We start from the raw sequence: 20,262 nt of genomic DNA, 5'->3' as shown, positions 1-20,262 counted from the left end.
ATCTATAGTTGATTGTTATTGCCCTGTTAAAATTTACATTATGATTACATACTTTTAAGGTTTTCTTTGTTTTTTAAAGTATTTGCTTTTGTGTCTTATATAGATATCAGTGTATTATTATACTGTCTCCAATATTGATTTGATTATAGTATTTATAAAATATTTACCAGAGGTTTGTCATAGATAAAGTTCTCAATAAATATTACTCTTGTGGTTATTTTAACAGAAATGAAATAGAAGTTTCAGAAAGGAGAAATGAGATGTCATGTGAAATGTATGTATTTTATCAATATACAATGATATTCTCTACCAGTTTGGGATTGCTTTCAGAGGCAAGTAACAGATATTGGACTACAGTGGGTTAACCATATATGAGTTCATTTTTTTCCACATAACAAGTTGGAAATTCATCCACGGTACCTTCTCTCTGCTCTGCCATCCTGAGCTGCAGCTGTCATCTCCATGGTCGCTTCAACCTCTTACCTCTGAAATGTGATTTTGGCAAGAAGAAGAAAAAAGAAGCAACTAAGAGGAAAAGGCAGCATCTAGATAAGAGAAAGAAAGATTCACCAGTAATCCACAGTGGGCCTCTGACTATGTCACATGGGATGGAACTGACGCATGGCCCCCTACATGCGAGAGAGGTTAGAAAGGTCAATCATTTAGCAGACCATTTGGCATCCCAAACAAAACTGATGTCCTGTTAGGAAGGAAGAGGGCAGGGAGGGTATTAGTTAGGCAACAAATGTCTGCTTTGTTCCTTTAGATACCTTTTATTTTCATTTGTCTGATCTTGATTGTTTTCTTTTTTTCTAAGTTTGACTACTTTATCATGACTTTACTGTTGTTACTATTATTAGTTTTAGTTTTAGTCTTTATGTTATTTGGCATATAGTCCAAGTTATGGAAAATCTCTATTCAAATCAAAATTTTTTCTTATAAAGCAAATCCATACTGTCCAAAGTATTTTCAGAATACACAGAAATAAGGGACTTTTCAGGAATCAGTGCACTCAAACCAAAGAACCTGGCCTATAAGATTCAGGAATTTTTATATTTATCACACTCGTTGATGGTCATAAACCCAAAGAACAGGCAAATTTCTTTGAACTTTAGTTTCCTTGGCATTCTGCAACTCACACTAGCCAAATGCACACAGGGATGTCCTTATACAAAATGTTAGGATGCATTTCTTATAATTCCTATTACTGGGAATATTTTCTGAACTCATACCAGAGCTGACTACCAAGTGTAACCAATAATTAAGTAGAAGCATTTTATATAATTTTTCAAGTAAAGCAATGTCTTAATAAGACAATTTTCCCACTGAATTTTATCTACAAAGACAATTTTTAATGTAATATAAAGGAAATTGCAGTTCAAGACATTATGGTGTCATGTTCACAGACCCTCTGAAGCCTGTCAATTAGCCGAAAGTGCCAAGTACAGTACTAATGCTTTATAGATATTAGTTCATTTAACTCTCAGATTAAAAACTTGACTGACAGCATGATCTTCTTTTGAAGATGAGGAAACCAAGGCTCAGCCTAGTTAAGAAATGTTCTCAAAGTGACACCACTAATGAGAGGTAGAGAGAGAGCTTAAACCTAGCTATGCCTAATTCCCAAGCCTGTGTGCTTACCCTCTCACCAGTTTGCCTCTCCTAGGACGAGACAGTCCAGCTATCTTGAAAAGAATAACAGGTACAAGTAGGTACAAGCAGGAATAAGAGAAGAGTCTAAAAAGAGGAACAAGGCATCATGTTGCAAGCTTTGTGGACTTTTTAACCACAGAAATTGTGGTTGGAATACAGGCTCTGCCATCACTACATATGTGAACCACTAAGCAGTGCAAGACCATGGGGTCAAAATTTGATAGCTGCCATTTTAATAATTAACTGCATAATCAACCCAAACTTTACTATAAAGAACTAGTAAAGAACAAAAGCAAATATTGTTTGAATGAATAGTGATTATATAAAAGGAACTCATAACTGAACATTTTTTAGAGAAGAAAGAAAAAAGGAGTAGCCAATGATTTACAAAGAAATAAAAACCTAAATTTTAAATTGAGTACTTATAGTCAAACTACTTGAAGAGCTAGTGTCTAAGTGAATCTTCCACCTAGATTATAAAGTCCCTGAAGATAAAAGTTAATTAATTAATCAAAATGTCATCTTACAAAGAGCAAACTGGTTCTGCAGACATAGATTGATTAAAAACAGACATCCACGCCAAGAGTTTTTTTAAAAAAAATATCTTCCAAACCATTTATTGAGACAGACTGAGCCTTTCGAATTTAGAGGGGAAAAGAGAACTTGTTGAGGGTATTCTATAAATTACCCCTGAAGCCAAAGATGCATCTACTTTCACTAAGAGAAGAGCTGACCACTTTGAATGCGCCACAGCAACAATGAAAGTTCTGGATGAGGCAATACATGTGTGTTGACGGGAGAGGATATCACTAATTCTGGAGAAAATATGAATGAAAGTTCACTGGAACTCTTCTTGGCCTTCCTTTCTCTTATTCCCACACATATAAAATAATATTAGTACTTTTAGTTGATAGTTTTGCTTTCTGAACCTTTTCCCTCATTTAAAAATGGCTATAATAATATGAAGCAGGGTTGCTGTGGGGATTAGTTGTGAGATACATATATAAAATAGAACCTGGGCATAGATTGGATTATCAGTGAATATTATTATTATTGTTATAATTAACAGAATAGAATTAAATTATTTGAAAAGAAAACATCAGATCACAGGTGAAACATATATATTGGCAATTGAAGTAGAAGGGAAGTGAATGGGCAGAAGGTTGCAAAATGTAAGATAAGATAAGTATAGAAAGATGGTAGACAGAGGAGACAAGAATTGGGAAGCAGAAAGATGCAGAGAGGTAGGAGGTAAGCACTAGAAGGTTTGAGGGTCATACAATATGACTGAGATAGAATTGTAAGGTACACTAATTGAACCACAGTGATAGGAAGAGGTGGTAGACGTGAGAAAGGAAGCAGAGTCAGACATTGTCTTAATATGATCAGGTAATGTTAGTTTTATGTTTGTAAATGGTTCTTGTTACTTGAGTACTCAAATTCAAAATAAACTCACTTTAAAATATAGTTGTTCTTCTCCCGAGGATTTTAAAACACCAGCATGAAAATGCTACAAATATAACAGTACATGAAGTCTCTTATGTTCTGAAAATTAAAATGCATTGTAATGTGAATGAATAGAGAAAACAATTTTTGTTCTTTTACTTATTTTATACACACTATTTAAATGAGAAATCAGTATTGGTGGTGGACATTTAAAAATTAAATAAGAATTTCCACTTCTGAATATAATAGAGAAATTGATACTGGACTTACCCTCCCACAATAAACAAATAGAAAACTGGATAAAATATATGAAACAATGGTCTTCAGGCATTGGTCAACAGGCAGTACAGGATGTGACCACTTTAAGAGAAAAGACAATTGAGTTTAGCTTTATAATCACCCTGGTTATCTCCCTGGAGACCTTTTCTAAATCACAGTTTGGGGAGGAAACCAACGCATAGCATGATGATCTCTCTGGTTGTGAAGACAGAGATCACAATTTGAGTTGACTGAGGCAGCTGTGCTGAATGCTCAATTATGCATGAATAAGGTAAACTTCATAAGGCAAAGAAGAATTGCTCATCTGTAAGCTAAACAATTTCCGGAGTGCACACAGGGCTAACAGACTTCAAGTTCCTACTACCCAGTGTAAAGAGACCTCACTGAATACCAAGGCATACAGTACAGAGCCTGAAAGCATAACATCGTAGTAGTAGGACTAAACTATAACTAACACAGAGGCTACTCAAGACCCACTTTACCAATGAAAAACAAGTCTCAAAAGTCTCAAGCTGACTCATAAACAACTTAACTACTTACCAAATACAACACTCTCACTGGAAGGAAAATGTCCAGACACTCAATAACATAACTTACGATGTCCAGCATCAAGTCAAAATTATTAAACATGTGAAGAAACAAGAAAATGTAACCCATATCATGATAAAAATAAGTAAAATGGAAGAGATCCAAGAATGATAGAGATGATGAAATTATCAGACAAGAACTTTAAAACAACCAGCATTAAAAGTCTATTTGGAAGGAGAGGAGGTGTGAAATTGTGCTCAGGAAATTGGGAAAACTATAGGATTGTCACGTAATTTTGAGATTTGTGGCCATAATTGAAACATTAGAATAAGTCTGTGGGTGTAGGTATGGAATAAGCAAGTATTGGGTTTAAATAGGATTGAGGCTTTACCAAAAGAGAATATTTATTGACTGAAATAATGAATGAATAAATAAATACCCTATAATAATAATATATATAATTATATGTACTATATAATCTAATAATAAATATAAATTATAAACAGTAGAGTAAAGACATTTCAAATTCCCTTAATATATAACATTCTGTTAATGTTTCCTTTGTTTTTTTTAAGTTTATGAAAGGATTAATTATATCATAGTAAACTAAATTTTTTTTTTTAATTTTTTGTTTATTGCTGTAACTTTGGTTTATAACATTGTAAAAGTTTCAGGTGTACATCATTGTACTTCTATTTCTGCATAGATTACATCATGTTCACCACCAAAATACTAATTACAACCCATCACCACACACATGTACCGAATTATCCCTTTCACCCTCCTCCCTCCCCCCTTCCCCTCTGGTAACCACCAATCCAATCTCTGTCCCTATGTGTTTGTAAACTAAATATTTTAATAAAAATAAACACATACTAAATATATTATAAACTTTTTATTTTCTGAGAGAACAAAAAACAGCTAAATTATTTCCATTTTGAGGCTTGTTTGTTAAAGAAAGAAAGAGGATGAGAAGAAAGGAAGGGAGAAGGAAAGGAAGGAAGGAGGGAAGGAAGAGTAAAAAAGGAAAGAGAGAGAGGGAAAGAAAGAAAAGGAAGGAAGGAAGGAAGGAAGGGAGGGAGGGAAAGAAAGAAAAAGAGAGAGAGATAAAGAAAGGAAGGAAGGAAGAAAGAAAGAAAGAGAGAAGGGAGGAAGAGAGGAGTAGAGAGGAAAAGAGAGGAAAGGAGGGAGAGAGAGAAGAAAGAAAATGAAATATTTATGCCCAGTTTATAATCAATTTCTTAAGGCTGTTTTAAGAAAATCAGAAAATCGCTAATTCAAACAGAATTCTTCAAAAAACAGAAACTTCTGTCTTAAAATGGATGATTGCATAATTTTCACAAGCCACATGCATGAGTTTTTAAAGTTGCAGTTTATGCATAATTGACATGGTGGGTTGTTAGGATCAAAAGATGCATGGGAAATGCTTTAGAAACCATGAAGTACCATGACAATATGATGATGCCATTGATAATGAAGACTATTTATGATGATAAGGAAGAGGAAGAAGAAGGGTGTGCTTGAGTCAGAAGACTCAAATCACTGTCTCCCTTTCAAAGTGTGCAACTACGTTTAACATGTACACAAAAGACTAGAATCTATAAACAACAGTAGTGATAACAGTTTGCCAGTAATCTGATCAAAATTTTCTCTCTAAAGTTCAATTTGGCCAGAGTCATGTAGTCCACATATAATTAATCTTCCTTTAGAGCCTCAAGTATTATTATATCCACTTTGCTGATAGGAAAGAGAAAGAGGAAAAAGTGATAGATTCAATGCAATCACTATTAAAATCCCAAAGATATTTTTGCATAAATGAAAAGATTTATTCTAAAATTCATATGGAATATCAAGGGACCCTGAAGAACAATCTTGGAAAAGAAGAAACAAAGTCAGAGGATTCACATTTCCTTATTGCAAAACTTATTACAAAGCTACAGTAATTAAAACAGTGTGGTATGGCATAAAGACATACAGATAGACCAATAAAATAGAGTACAGAGCCAAGAAATAAACTCTCACATACATGGGCAAATGATCTTTGACAAGGGAGCCAAGACTATTCAATGAGGAAATGACAGTCTTTTTAACAAATGAAGCTGGCAAAACTAGCTATCTACATAGAAAAAAAAAAAAACAAGAAATTGCACCCTTACCCTACACCGTACACAAAAATGAACTCAAAATGGATCAAAGACCTAAAAGAAACAGCTAGAACCATAAAATCCTTAGAAGAAAATACAGGGGAAAAGCTTTCATGACATTGGATTTGGCAATGATTTCTTGGATATGACACCAAAAGTCTAAGCAACAAAAGCAAAAATAGACAAATGAGACTACAGCAAATTTTAAAACTTTTGTGCAAAGAACACCATCAAGAGAGTGAAAAGGCAACCCATGGAATGGGAGAAAATATTCACAAATCATTTATCTGATAAAGAGTTAATATCCAGAATACATAAAGAACTTCTACAACTCAACAACAACAATAAAAAACAAACAACCTGATTAAAAATGGGCATAGGACTTGAATAGACAATTCTCCAAAGAAGATATACAAATGGTCAAGAAAACATAAAAAGATGCTCAACATCACTAATCATTAGGGAAACTCAAATCAAAACCATATGAAATATCACCTCACACCCATTAGAATGGCTATTATCATAAAAATAGAAAATAGGAAGTGTTGGTATGAATGTGGAGAAATTGGAATCCTTGTGCACTGTCGGTGGGATTGTAAAATGGTGCAATCACTATGGAAACCAGTATAGAGGTTCCTCAAAAAATTAAAAATAAAGCTACCATGTGATCCAGCAATCCCACTTCCAAAAGAATTGCAAGCAGAGTCTCAAAGAGATATTTGCACACCCGTGTTCAAAGCAGTTCTATTCACAGTAGCTTAGAGGTGGAAGCAACCCAAATGTCCATCAACGGATGAATGGATTTAAAAATGTAGTATATACATACAGCAGAATATTATTCAGCCTGAAAAAAGGAAGGAAATCTTGTCATATGGTACAACATGGATGAACCTTGAGGACATTATGCTAAGTGAAATAAGCCAGTCACAAAAAGACAAATACTATATGATCTCGCTTATATGAGGCATCTTCACTACACAGATTCACAGAAAGAGAAAGTAGAGTTGTCGTTACTTTAGAAGGGGAAAGAGGGAGTGGTTTTTTAATGGGTATAAAATTTTAGATTTGCAAGGTGAAAAAGTTCTGGAGATCTGCTCGACAGTGTGAATATACTTAACACTACTGAACTGTAAACTTAAAAATGATTAAGACAGTAAATTTTGTGTTACGTATTTTTTACTGTAATAAAAACATCATTTACTCCTACCCTGGACAGTAATGTGTTGACCTCCAATGCTTCCTTGAAAGTATAAGATTATGGAAAGAAAATTTGATTCCTGTACTTAAGGACAAAGAGAAATTTATTTCAGATTCAAACAGGGAATGGAGAAGAAACTTGAGGTTACAGTGTGTCGAGTTTCTAACAAAGAATTAGCTATTGAAAGATGTTTTGAAACTGAATACGGAATTCAAGGGAAAGAACTCTAATGGCAGAGCTTATGTTATTACCCACTTGTGAAACTCAAACACAACATTGCTGGCTCGTAAGGCAGAAATCCCTAAAGCTAAATGCAGGACAGTAGATAAAGTAGTCATGAGAGTGGTGGATCCTGTCTGCTTTCTCTTATGGAAATAAGCATGTTCAGTATTTCAGCCGAAAGATTTTGACAGAGACGTTCTTCATGAACTTGAATCAGTCTGAGGAAAAAGGCCAGATCATGCTGAGAAAGCCACAAAGCAGTTGGTGTATCTACAGAGAGAGTCTGAGAAGAAGAAACAATGACTTCTACCAGAGGAGGGGGTTTAGCATCATCGTAGGACAATAAATCAGACGGGAAAACCACACGTGCACTTAGATACGTGCTAATGATCTCGATTTCAAACTGTCTGCAGAATAGGCCTGTGGTAAATGGAGACAACTGATATTCAGGAGGCCTCTCCTAAGGAGACGCATTAATCATTTATTGTGGTAAGTTCCTATATCAAGTCAGATCATCAGAAAGCCACCAAGTCAGCTTGAGAAACTCAGGTTTGTTATTCAATAGGCTTATCAAACTTATAAACAATCGGTAAATATTTGGTGGGCACCTAGTGTTTGTTCTAAGTGTCAGGGACAGGACTATTAATAAAAAGATGAAGCTTTTTTCCTTTAGGAGTTTATAGTCTAGTTGAAGGAACTAACCCATGCATCACTAATTTCAATGTCATATAGCCAGTGCCGTGTGAAGGTAAGATGGAGTGTCAGGAAAGCAGAATAAAAGACACGTGGAGCTGCCTGGACATTTCGGGGAGACTTCTTGTAATTGACGCCTGACCTCAGTCTCAATGGATGGATATGACACAGCTGGGAATATTAAGATGGTAATGAATGGCACTACAGAGAGAATCTTTGGAAGGTGGGAAACCACATCACACATGTGGGAATGCCAACAGTTTAGTGCAAAGGTGGAGACAGAAGAGACTAGAATATCTTAGCTGGGCCTCCGTGGGCCTCATAAACCACGATAATGCGATGTCATCTGCTTCCCTCTAGGATTGGTATAAAAAATGTCTCTGCGGCACTGATAAAAGTGTTTTTGACACAATTATGTTGTCACCAATCTTTTATATAAAGAGTCAATAATACACAGCACAAGAAAAAGCTGGTGTCTCTTTGCTCACAGAGTTAGGAAAAAGGCATCTCTCCTGGTAAAATTGTATTTTGTCTTTTATTAGGCAGTGAGGAGCTATGTTTTAACCCATCACATTTTCCTCTTTGCCTTGGAATAGAAAAAGGTTAAAACTCAGTTTTTCATTTACTCATTGCAGCTTGCTTTAGTTTAGGTTGTACAGCCTAAATCACCTTCTCTCTCCCCACCCCGGCTCTTCCAACCTAATTACTTTCCTTTTGTGCTCACACTTGTTCATTGTATTTTCTTCTTCACTAGAAGGTCAGTTCCCCAAAGCCAGGGCTATTTCCATTTCAGCTTAGTACATCCATCAGAGAGTAAAGTGGTGTTCGGGATTTGTGTCACTTTATGATTGATTTTTTAAAATATCATCGTATTTGAGCTTATTCTAACTGATACTTTTAAAACAAAGTGGATTGCATATGATGTATAAATAAAATATATTTTTGTTAATGAATGTGAGCCTCATACACTTGAGTCTTCATTCCTCAGTTCCTTAATCTAAAAGAGGTCCTGATTATTATAGCAATCGGGACATTTATCTAATGCCTGACAGCCACTAGGCACTCCTCCTTCTCCGCAGATGTGCCGAAGGCCCTCCTCGTGTGCCCCTCCTCGTGTGCCCCTCCTCATGTGCCCCTCCTCGTTCTGCCTGGAAGGCACTTCCTCCCACTCTCCACTGCCTCTCTGTCTCACCCTTCCGTTCTCAGCTCAAATGGTTCCTCCCCATGGACGTCCTGAAAACCTCCAGCTAATGTGGGATCTTGCTCCCACCTTGTTTTCCCTGAACTCTCTCTCCCCTGACACACTTGAGCAGTTAGTCCCTCCCACTGGCAGGCTCTAACAGAACTGTGTATATGCCACTCTAAAAAGACTTAAAGTATTGTATTAAAATTACAGTATCTGTTTATTTTCTTCTTTCTCCTTCTAGATTGTGAACTCTTAAAACAAGATTGGCAACCCACCCCCACAGGCCAAATCCAGCCCCCCGCCTATCTTCAAACAGCAACGCACTAAGAATGGTTTTTACATTTTTAAATGGTTGAGAAAAAATTCAAAAGAAGAATAATTCATGACATGCAAACTGTATAAAATTCAAATTTCAGTACCCAAAAATAAAGTTTTATAGGAACACAACCATGCTCATTCATTTCTGTGGTTGCTTTTACACAACAGCAGCAGAGTTGAGTATTTTCGACAGAGGCTATGTTATCCCACAAAGTCTAAAATATTTACTCCCTGGCCCTTTACAGAAAAAGTTGGCCAACTCCTCTTTCAGAGAGCAAAGATGAAATTTTAGTTTTTTAAATCCCCATTGCTTAGTGCACAGTAGATGTTTAGTGAATATTTGTTTAATATTTAGATGTTTCCTAGATGTCTTAAAAAAGAAAACTACTTTTTAAATTCTGTTTAACAGAAGTCATAATAGTAGCTACTTTTGGGGTTGAAAAATGTCTGGAAGTGAGCACCAGGGAAGGTTTTGGGATACTGGAAATATTCTATAACTTGATTTGGATAGTCTTTAGGATGTGCTCACTCTGTAAAAATTCCAAGATTTGTACACTTATTTGTGTGCTTTTCTGAATGTATGTTATGTTTCAATAAAAAGGCAACCGAAAAAACCAAAAAGCAAAAGCCTTGAGCGATTAGAATATTTTTAAAGACCTTTTTACCTCTAAAAATTCTGAGATTCTAAGACAGAATCCACTAAATAAATATTCAGATGATCCATACATGGCCAGGGTACCTGTGTCATTCTGGGCCAAGAGTGAGAGTGGGTTATTAGCACAGAGTAAGCTAGGATGGAAACTAGATTCAGGTATCTGCTCACTCCAGCTCTTTAAACGGCACATCTTTCAAGATGTCCCTGGAAAAACTTAGGGCACAGACCAGGAAAGAGCATCACCTGCTCCAATATTTAACCAGGATCTCTCACTCTTCTACTCTCCCCTGTCTCTTCTCTCTAACTTCTTCCTTGGTTACTCCCATCCTCAGTAAGTGTTTCAGTATTGTCTTATTTGATGGAACCTCTTCTGCTTTCTGAGATTGTTCTGTCCTACCTGACTCTGAATTTTCCAGATCCCCTTAGTTTCAGTCAACCTGGCTTTTGCCACAAGCTAGCTCTGAGTAAGAGATGATACAGCTGCAAATTAGGACACACAGCAGCTGGACAAGCCTCTGGCCTTCCGCTAATGGAGGGGTCTGGGCCACAGGAAAACTGAATGTGAAATACACATGTGGAAGCAGGCCCGGCCTGAGGTCTGCGGCAGAGTAATCAGAATTGGGAATTCAGGCAAGGCTTATAGGATCAGTCACCCACAAAATATTAAAAAGGAAAGGGAGAACATATTCATAATCCAAGAGTCTATCTTAGTGGAAGGCACAAAGAGACTTCGAAGTTGAAGGCAAGAACTTGGGCGAGTGACTGAGCATTAGTGATCAGAGTCACAAAGGATGAATGTGCAAGAGGCACAGGGAACTGAACATCAACTCTTTGACTCATCTTGAGATCTACGGGGTTATGTTAAAGCAAAAACCAATGCCCAGAGAGACTAGTCTGAAGTCTGAAGGTGAGGATGAGTGGAATCGTGTAGTTGATGTGAAGAGCAAATGATCAGAAAAGAAGACGGCTCTATGTTCACGCTGTGTCCTCCAGGAAGCCAGGTACGGGATTGCTCTTTGACCGCAAGTAGTTATGTTTGTGCTCTTTGAGATTTATACTTTCTTTCATAGGACATTAAAATTTACTGAATTAGATTCTGGAGGGAACCCACTAGTCATTATAGCTCTTTTAATTAACAGTGAATTCAAATATCAGCCAGGAATCATAAAAACTTATGAGGAAAAGGTCACTAAAATTTTCATTAATAAACAAGATCTCAAGAGGGGATTTTTGACTTATTTAAATGAACAAACTACTTATTTAAAATGAACAAATGAATAAACATGTAAGTGGCACTCATTTACATGTGATAACTGATAATCTGTCTAATCTGTTCTTAAAGCGAGTTCCCAAGAGCATCTACTAAGAAATACTTTGTTCTTTGAGTTTCTGTGTTGTATTTGAAAGTATGAAAAGACCTTGTCTTTGTTCTCAAGTGTTTTGATTCCAACTTTATCTTATTTAGATGAACCTGATCTTCTCATGAACCTGAATAAAAATTTTCTAATGAAAATAAGCTCTTTTGTCCTATGAGTTAAAAAGTATTTAAAAAATTAAACTGGTCATTTAAAAATCTTTTATTCTCTGCAAGTGACAACTGTTGATGTTTGATGTGTACTGAGCTCAAAGTCAGAAATAGAAAACTAAATTTAAAAGACCTTTTCTTGTATTTTTTTGGTTTGGTTTTCCAAATATGCCATTATGCCTAGAACAAATGGTTCAAACCCAGAGTTTTAAAATGAAATCATAGTTCTGGGAATGGAAAATTATTTAGCATTGTGCATTAGGGTTGAATTTTTGACGATTTAGTTAACCTCCATTTAAATGCTTTACTCTTTCTTCACAAAGAAGAATGTGAATTTATAAGAAATTACACTAATACCAATTATAAGATTAAAATACTCTTACAGTTAGGTTATCCCTACAAACATACCATGAGAGGTGGAATTTCTCCAAAACTTTACCATTTACTCTTGCAAAGACCTCAGTCACAGGAGCATAGAATGAATGTGATACAAAACCTGAATAAAACTACTCTCTAAAGCAAGATTTCTTATCTCGGTAGCCACAGAAAGGAGCCTGCGGAAGGCCCTGAAACTGTCCTCTTTAATCCCGTTAAATATATTAAACACTTACTTTATATTGTTTCTTTAAACATTCAAACATATGCCAGCTTTGTGAACCTGACTTCCTTTTATTGTTCTGCTGAATTTTGCTAAAGGTAGCTTGTTTTTCCAAGTGCTTTTAAATATTTTTATGAGCTCATATTTCTTGGGCCTTTATCAGTGGGACTTCTTTGAAGTCTGAGTTCAAAGCATGTACCTCTATAGAGAATTTGAGTTTCCTAAAATGCCAGGAACCTGCGTGTACTACCAGTCCAGGACCATTTTCACATAAATTTTTGGCTTAGGTTTTTCACAAGCATATGTGGCATAAGGATTCTGGCCCCAAACGAGAGGGAGGGCTTCTTGAGAATTCTCAAAGGAAGAATATTCTTTTTCTACCCCCGCCCCACCTCTTCCCAGGGACAAGGCCAACACAGGCAAACATCCTTACTACCTTCATCTCCTGGATAGGATAATTCACTCCCTTAACATGTTCCCTTTGGGATTCTTGGATTTGCCTCTGTGTCTCACTCCAATCTCTCACTTTGCACGTGAGACCAAGTATTCTTGACTCTGATAATCTGCCCATTAAAATAAAACATTAAACTGCCAGGGATTAACAGATGCTCTCAGTGCAAATGCTGACTTTAGCACCGACCTAGAGAGAGATTTATAATTTCTTATTATTTCTGGTCTTTGAGGAGTTCCCTCACTTTCCCTATAGTTACACTTTTTAAAAAATATTATATCCAGCAATTTAGTTGTTCTGTTCTTTCACTCCGGGGTCCAGATGGAGGAAGAACACCTCCTCTGTGATTTGCTCTTCTCAATGTAGACAGTAAGAACAAGAGAGCTGGTGAATCCACACAGTGTAAAACCTTTTGTGCTGATGGGCGTCCCCTCACTTCCGCTCACATTTCTTTAGCCAAAACATGTCATATGACTGAGCCTGATCTCAATGGTGTGAGAAAGCATGCTCCTCCCAGGAAAGCACTGTAAGCACATGGCAGTGGATGGAGGTATATAATCCTCTTTCAAGGATGGGGAGAATGAATGGTAGGAAACAATAACATAACCTGCCACAACAGAGATCACAGGTGGAAGAGTAAATCAGGCAAGGAAGACGACGTGTTAACATCAGACATGTTATGCTTGAAATGTCTGTGAGACGTCCAAGCACAGATGCTGAGCAAACAATTGGATCTATGGGTCAGAAGTTGAGGAAAAACATCTGAAAGGGAGATATTTGGAATCATTAATATTAAAAATAGTAGCTGAAATCTTACGGAAGTAAATGAAATCTTTCAGGGACAAGACAGTAGATTTGCCGTTTGGACATTAATATTTGCATTCTTCTAATTTTCCTTAAAACACACAGCTCTCTTGGTCTTTCATTTTCCAACTTTTTATGGATATTAAAGAAACATTTCTCTATTATGAGAAAAAGAACAGTCCAAGTGTGATAAGTAATAACTGAGGTTTAGACTCAGTGTGTGAAGGATACCAAAGAAAATGGTAGTTGGAAGAGATAAAGCATGTCTTGTCCAAACGGGCAGCTGGCACACAGCTCCAGCTATCACCAGGGTGAAATACTAGTTTAAGTTGTCCAGGCAGTCCAGTTTTTCAGGAAAAGCTGAAAACAGATTTAATGTGTAATCCTCAAATTTTTAAATATGGAATCAATTTATTTCAAAATATTTCAAGGGCCAAAAATAATAATAATAATAGTTATTATTATTATTATCATATACTATCTGTAGGCCCGATTTGGTCTATGGAATTATCAGTTTCCAATCACTAAGGAGAGTGGTTGGAGAAATGTAAGAGGACAGGGGAGTCACAGATCCCAAAGGAAAAGAATATTTCAAGAAGAACCTAATCTGGTTATTTTAAGACATTGATGCTTTCCTATTTCTCCAAAAGGAACAAAATAAAATGCATTTTATATTACTTGAAGTAAAAATATAACCCTGAGGTGCTGGTGTGTTAGGATACTACCCCAATTTTAGAGAGGTTATGACATGGCCTAAAAAGGGTCTGCACTGTAAAACTTTACATATTTCTACACCAATACATTTTATTTACTACTGCTACGTAAAATGTTTGTCCTTCAGTGGATAAAATATATAATTATGTCTATACAAAAAGAAATGTGAAAAATGTTACATAACATGGCAAATTTTATTTTTTTTAAATAATAGTTTAAATCTAGAAAATATAGCACAATTTGTGGAAATGTGCTAAATCACTTTCAAGGTATGGGAAATAATTATCTTTGAGCATCCAGGTGTTTCTAACAACCATGCTAAAATTAGAAAATGCGTTCAGAGACTGACATCAACTTTCAAGGAATCTTAAATGAAGGGGAGCACTATTTGAGCAACTGCACTTAGCTGCTGGACTGATCACTTAGTGGCATGGATGCTACTTGAACTATAGTAAATAAAGCAGTGCTTTGTTAATTTCTTATTTATTCTAGGTTGTCAAGGCCCATACTCCCTGAGACAAGGTGAACTTTATAGTTAAGTGAATTATCTCATCAAAAGGAAAATGCATTTAATTGATGGTAAAGATGCTAAAATAAAGTAGAACCCAGATTGATAGAGATTCTTAAAGCCATGATTCCCAAGACCAAAAGGCTTGACATCCATCAGCTTCAGAAAGGAACCTCATTACTCATTACTGCAAAGTCTACCACAAAAGACAATAAATGTACATCCAGCCCACTGAACCAGGAATTGAAAAAAATGCTTATAAATATATCCCTCATTAGCATCTTTCCAAAGAATGTGGATAGTTGTCTATTTTAACTTCTAGAGAATATTTGGGGACTTGCCACTAAAGGCGCTGGAATCAATTCATTATCATTACCAGAAATTATAAAGTAATTGAATACGTTTGGCTAAATATAACAGAAATCTCTTTGGGATTCGTTTGTTTTCTTTTCCTCTCCCTTACATTAGTTTGATATTGGAGTCCCCACTTTCTTTGTAAAGTTGTCCTTCTTTGACCCTAGCCTGGAGAGCAGGGTGCTAAAAAATCACAGTGCCCCACCTTCATGACCTAAGAGATGGCTATGTGACCAAGGCCTGACCAACCATGGTCATGCACTGCCCTGGCCACAGGAAATAGCAGAGGGATGGGAAGGACTAAAGCTAGGTATTCCTTCTGCCTTGTAATGCCCCCAAATAAACAAGTCCTCTCTTTCTTTTGGGGGTACTAACTTGACTGACATGTACTCTCCTTGAAGGAAGTCTGTGGTCATGGAAGAGAATGAAGCTACAACCATAAAAGAAAAGAGATGTGATAGAAAAAGAGAAAATCCTAAAGATCTTATTTAAACCCCTGGTTCCAGTCACCCTGAAATACAAAATAAATTCCTTTATTTCTTTAAGCCAGTTTAAATTGGGTTTTAAGAAACAAATATTTATATAAATTATTAACATAAAACACCAACTATTTATAATAATGGAAGCATTTGGATAAATTTACAAGTAATACATAAGCCTCTTATGCGGCATAATTTTTACTTCCCCTATGACTTTTAAATCTTTACAAGAGTTGCTACATGAAAATTTTAGAGACTCACTACCCTTGCCTGACTCTTTCAAGGAAGATATGTAATTAGCTATGAAAAATTACTAAAAAGTGATCTCTGAGAGAAAAGAAGCCAGGATCTACATAATTCATCAGCTACAGAATTCATCTCAAAAAAATGTGGAAATAATAAATAAAGAAAATATGTTTGGCACATATCTCATAGCAAAATGCTTTTCCCTACATTTAAGAAAATGTAACACCTACTTATTGTATAGAAATCAACCATATCTAGAATTCCAAGCATGTGACAAGGGGTAAGTTCTTAATTCTCTACAGCATTCTCTACACATAATCCCAGATAGCATTTTTTTGTGTGAGCTCCCAGCTACACAGTGTAAACGTTTATAACTAACAATGTGGGAAAGATTCAAAGAAAATTATTTCTTGTACTAACTGTGTAAATGTACTGCAAACAAAAATTTATCTATAGAAAAGAGTTGAAAGAGAGAACAATCTTCTGTTCACTTTCTCAGTATTACAATTCAGTTTTATTAATATTTATTGAGTACCTAGTACGCAAAAAACGAACATGACAGTCTCTGCTTCCTAGGAACTCAAAGCCTGTTGAGGAATTTTCTTCCAGTATTCCTAACCTCATTGGGTAGTCAATGACTTCAATACTGAATAGGTTATCAAGGAAAGAGCTTTTTCTATCATGGGCCAATCTAGGCACTGTCTCAATAACCACATCATAAAACTGATTTCATTTGTAGAAGCGTAGTTGAAAGGACTGGTTGTGTGTAGTCTTGTTTCTGTGGTGTAAGGCTAAGTCTCATTCTTTTAGTGGTATTTTTTCATCTCACTTACTATCACCACCACCTAACTGAAAGTATTCAAAAAATTTGGAAAATGGGGGCAGGGTATACATGAACTTCCTGTACTATCTTTGCAACTTTTTGGTAAATCTAAAACTATTCTAGGGGGGCGGAGTCAAGATGGCGGCGTAGGCAGACTCTGAACTCACCTCCTCCCGTGGACACAGCCAATTTACAACTACTTGTGGAAAAATTACCCCTGAGACAGAACTGAAAACTGGATGAGAGGAACTCCTGCAACAACGGACAATCCTAACTGGGGTGGAAGAGGCAGAGACTCCCTTCCGGAGAGGAAAAACGCCGCCTTCACAAGCCGCCAGTGTCACGGCCGGCCGCCGGGAGCAGCTCACAGGTACGCAGCCTCCCTGGAGGCGCGGGGCCCTGAGCTGGGAGCGCCCCCGCTGTGGGCATTTTGTGGACCCAGCACAATCGACACCAGTGGCATAATATCTGACCTTGCCTGCTACTAAAGCATTGGGGAGCACCCCCAGAAAACCCGGTTCACAAAGAAACTAAAACTGGCTCTTAAAGGGCCCGCGCACAAACTCACCCGTTCCAGAAAGCATCCTAAAATCACCAGAAAGAAAGGTGCACACTGCTTTGGTGACAAGAGACTCACCTAATAGGCCCTGAGTGCATCTCGGTGAGGGGTGAGACCTCTCCAGGGACTGGGACATTGGCGGCGGCCATTGTTGTGGCCTGGTGTGGCGATGCTGACACAGACGCCATTGGAGTTTTCCTGAGACCTGCTAGCCCAGGGTCTGCTCCACCCGCTAGAGCACCGATTTAATCCAGCTCAGCCATGGCAGGCAGCCCACCCTAGAGACTGGCACCACCTAACAACAAGCCCTCAGGCAACGTGTGGGCCTGCATAGATTGGTGACTGGATTTTCTGCAGCCTGGCAACTGGGCTGACTTGAGCGGGGCAGGGTGGGCACAAGGAGCGGGGGGAGAGTGTGGGGTGGTGGCGGAGTGTGTGGGGCTCCCGCCGTGGAGAGACTGGGTCCGCTTGGGGAGGTCGGGGCGCTCACACGGGGCAGGACTGTGTTGACTGTGTGTGTGGACCTCTGGGCGGCAGGGCTTGTCAGCTGCAGAAGACTTGTGCTTCTCAAAGACCCACATAGGAGGTTTGCCCCACCTTCCAAAGCCTGAAACAATTGGGTGCTCCTCTGCCTGAGGCCAGCCCCACCCAGCTGCAATCCTCAGAGAGCTGACAAGAGACCTAATAGGCTAGAGGTTTACAGCAATTCTAAGGCCCTGAGCCTAACAACCTGCCACACTGGGGGCCTACTCACTTAAAAGAAATACTGCAACACAAATGTGGTATTAGAACTTACAGCCAACTGTGCTGAGGCTCCCCACACCTGATAAAGAGACTGAAGGGCCCACAACAACTACAAGCAGCTGAGCATTACAACAGCTGGCCAGGAGCATAACTCAGCCTCCCTGGGCGCCTATAGGGAGAGCTAACAGGCCACAATAGAAGGACACACGTAGCCCACATAGGGGCCACCCCTGGAACATTGAGAACTGAGGGAAGCACACTGGAAGCCTCCTAAGCCATCACTTACATAAGGTCACCTATCCAAGAGCAGGAGGCGTAGCTGGCCTACCTAATACGTAGACACAAGCACAGGGAAAGAGGCAAAATGAGGAGGCAAAGAATACATTCCAAGTAAGGGAACAGGACAAAACCCCAGAAAAGGAACTAAGTGAAACAGAAATGAGCAACCTACCTGACAGAGAGTTCAAACTAAGAGTGTTAAGGATGCTCACTGATCTGGGGAGAAGAATAGATGAACTCAGTGAGAATGTCAACAAAGAAATGGAAGATATAAAAAAGAACCAATCAGAAATGAAGAATACAATACTGGAAATGAAAAACTCATTAGAGGGACTCAAAAGCAGAGTAGAGGATACAGAAGAACGGATCAGTGAGCTGGAAGAAAGACTAGAAGAAATTACCCAAGGTGAACAGGTAAAAGAGAAAAGAATTAAAAAGAGTGAGGACAGTCTAAGGGACCTCTGGGACAACATCAAGCGCACTAACATCCGTGTTATAGGTGTCCCGGAAGGAGAAGAGCGAGACAAGGGGGCAGAGAATCTATTTCAAGAAATAATAGATGAAAACTTCCCTAACCTAAGGAAGGAAACAGACATCCAGGTACAGGAATCCCAGAGAGCCCCAAACAAGATAAACCCAAAGAGGCCCACACCAAGACACATCATAATCAAAATGTCCAGAATTAAAGATAAAGAGAGAATCCTAAAAGCCGCAAGAGAATGTCAAGTTACATACAAAGGAAACCCCATAAGGCTATCAGCTGACTTCTCAGCAGAAACCTTACAGGCTAGAAGAGAATGGCACGATATATTTAAAGTGCTAAAAGGAAAAAACTTACAGCCAAGAATACTCTACCCAGCAAGGTTATCGTTCAAACTGGAAGGAGAGATCAAAATTTTCCCAGATAAGCAAAAATTAAAGGAGTTTGTCACGAAGAAACCAGTGTTACAAGAAATGTTAAAGGGACTGATTTAAGGGGAAAAGAGAAGACCACAAATAGGAAAAATTATCTATTTCCACGATTAGAACGTAATGGATACAAATGCACAAAAAAGAGGTTAGATATGATATCAAAAACATAAAAGGAGGGAGGAGGGTAGTTAAAGAGTACAGCTTTCAGACAGAGGTCAAACTAAAGTGACCATCAATTCTGTATAGAAGAAGTAAGGAACAGAGAAGGACTACTTAAACACTGAGGAAAAAAAAATAAAAAGTTAAAAATGGCAGTAAGTACATACTTATCAATAGCGACTTTAAACGTCAATGGACTAAATGCCCCAATTAAAAGGCATAGGGTGGCTGACTGGATAAAAAAACAAGACCCATATATATGCTGCATACAAGAGACACACTTCAGACCTAAAGACACTCACAAACTGAAAGTGAAGGGATGGAAAAAGATACTCCACGCAAATGGCAATGAAAAGAAAGCTGGGGTAGCAGTACTCATATCAGACAAAATAGACTTTAAAACAAAAACTGTAAAAAGAGACAAAGAAGGGCATTACATAATGATCAAGGGAACAATCCAACAAGAGGATATAACACTTGTAAATATCTACGCACCCAATGTAGGTGCACCTAAATATATAAAGCAATTATTAACAGACATAAAAACAGAAATAGACAGTAACACAATAATAGTAGGGACTTTAACACTCAACTTACACCAACAGATAGATCATCCAAACAGAAGATCAATAAGGAAACATTGGCCTTAAACGACACACTAGCACAGATGGACCTAGTAGATATATACAGAGCATTCCATCCAAAAACCGAAGAATACACGTTCTTTTCAAATGCACATGGAACATTCTCCAAGATTGATCACATATTAGGCCACAAAACAAGTC

At 37.7% G+C, this 20,262-nt stretch overlaps 1 long non-coding RNA gene across 1 annotated transcript in view; it reads right to left on the bottom strand.

Annotated features, from left to right (window-relative positions):
• LOC147914543 (uncharacterized) overlaps window positions 1-17,524 on the bottom strand; it is a 487,630-nt gene extending 470,106 nt beyond the window's left edge. Inside the window, exon 1 of the long non-coding RNA XR_015555268.1 lies at window positions 17,462-17,524. This is a non-coding gene — a long non-coding RNA (uncharacterized LOC147914543). The remainder of the gene's footprint in view (window positions 1-17,461) is intronic.
• Between the last annotated feature and the right edge of the window lie 2,738 nt (window positions 17,525-20,262).

The sequence above is a fragment of the Ceratotherium simum genome, chromosome 19 (assembly GCF_057802395.1).
Source record: "Ceratotherium simum simum isolate JZ-2026a chromosome 19, ASM5780239v1, whole genome shotgun sequence".
Lineage (NCBI taxonomy): Eukaryota > Metazoa > Chordata > Mammalia > Perissodactyla > Rhinocerotidae > Ceratotherium > Ceratotherium simum.
This window is presented reverse-complemented; position numbering and strand designations above follow the sequence as displayed.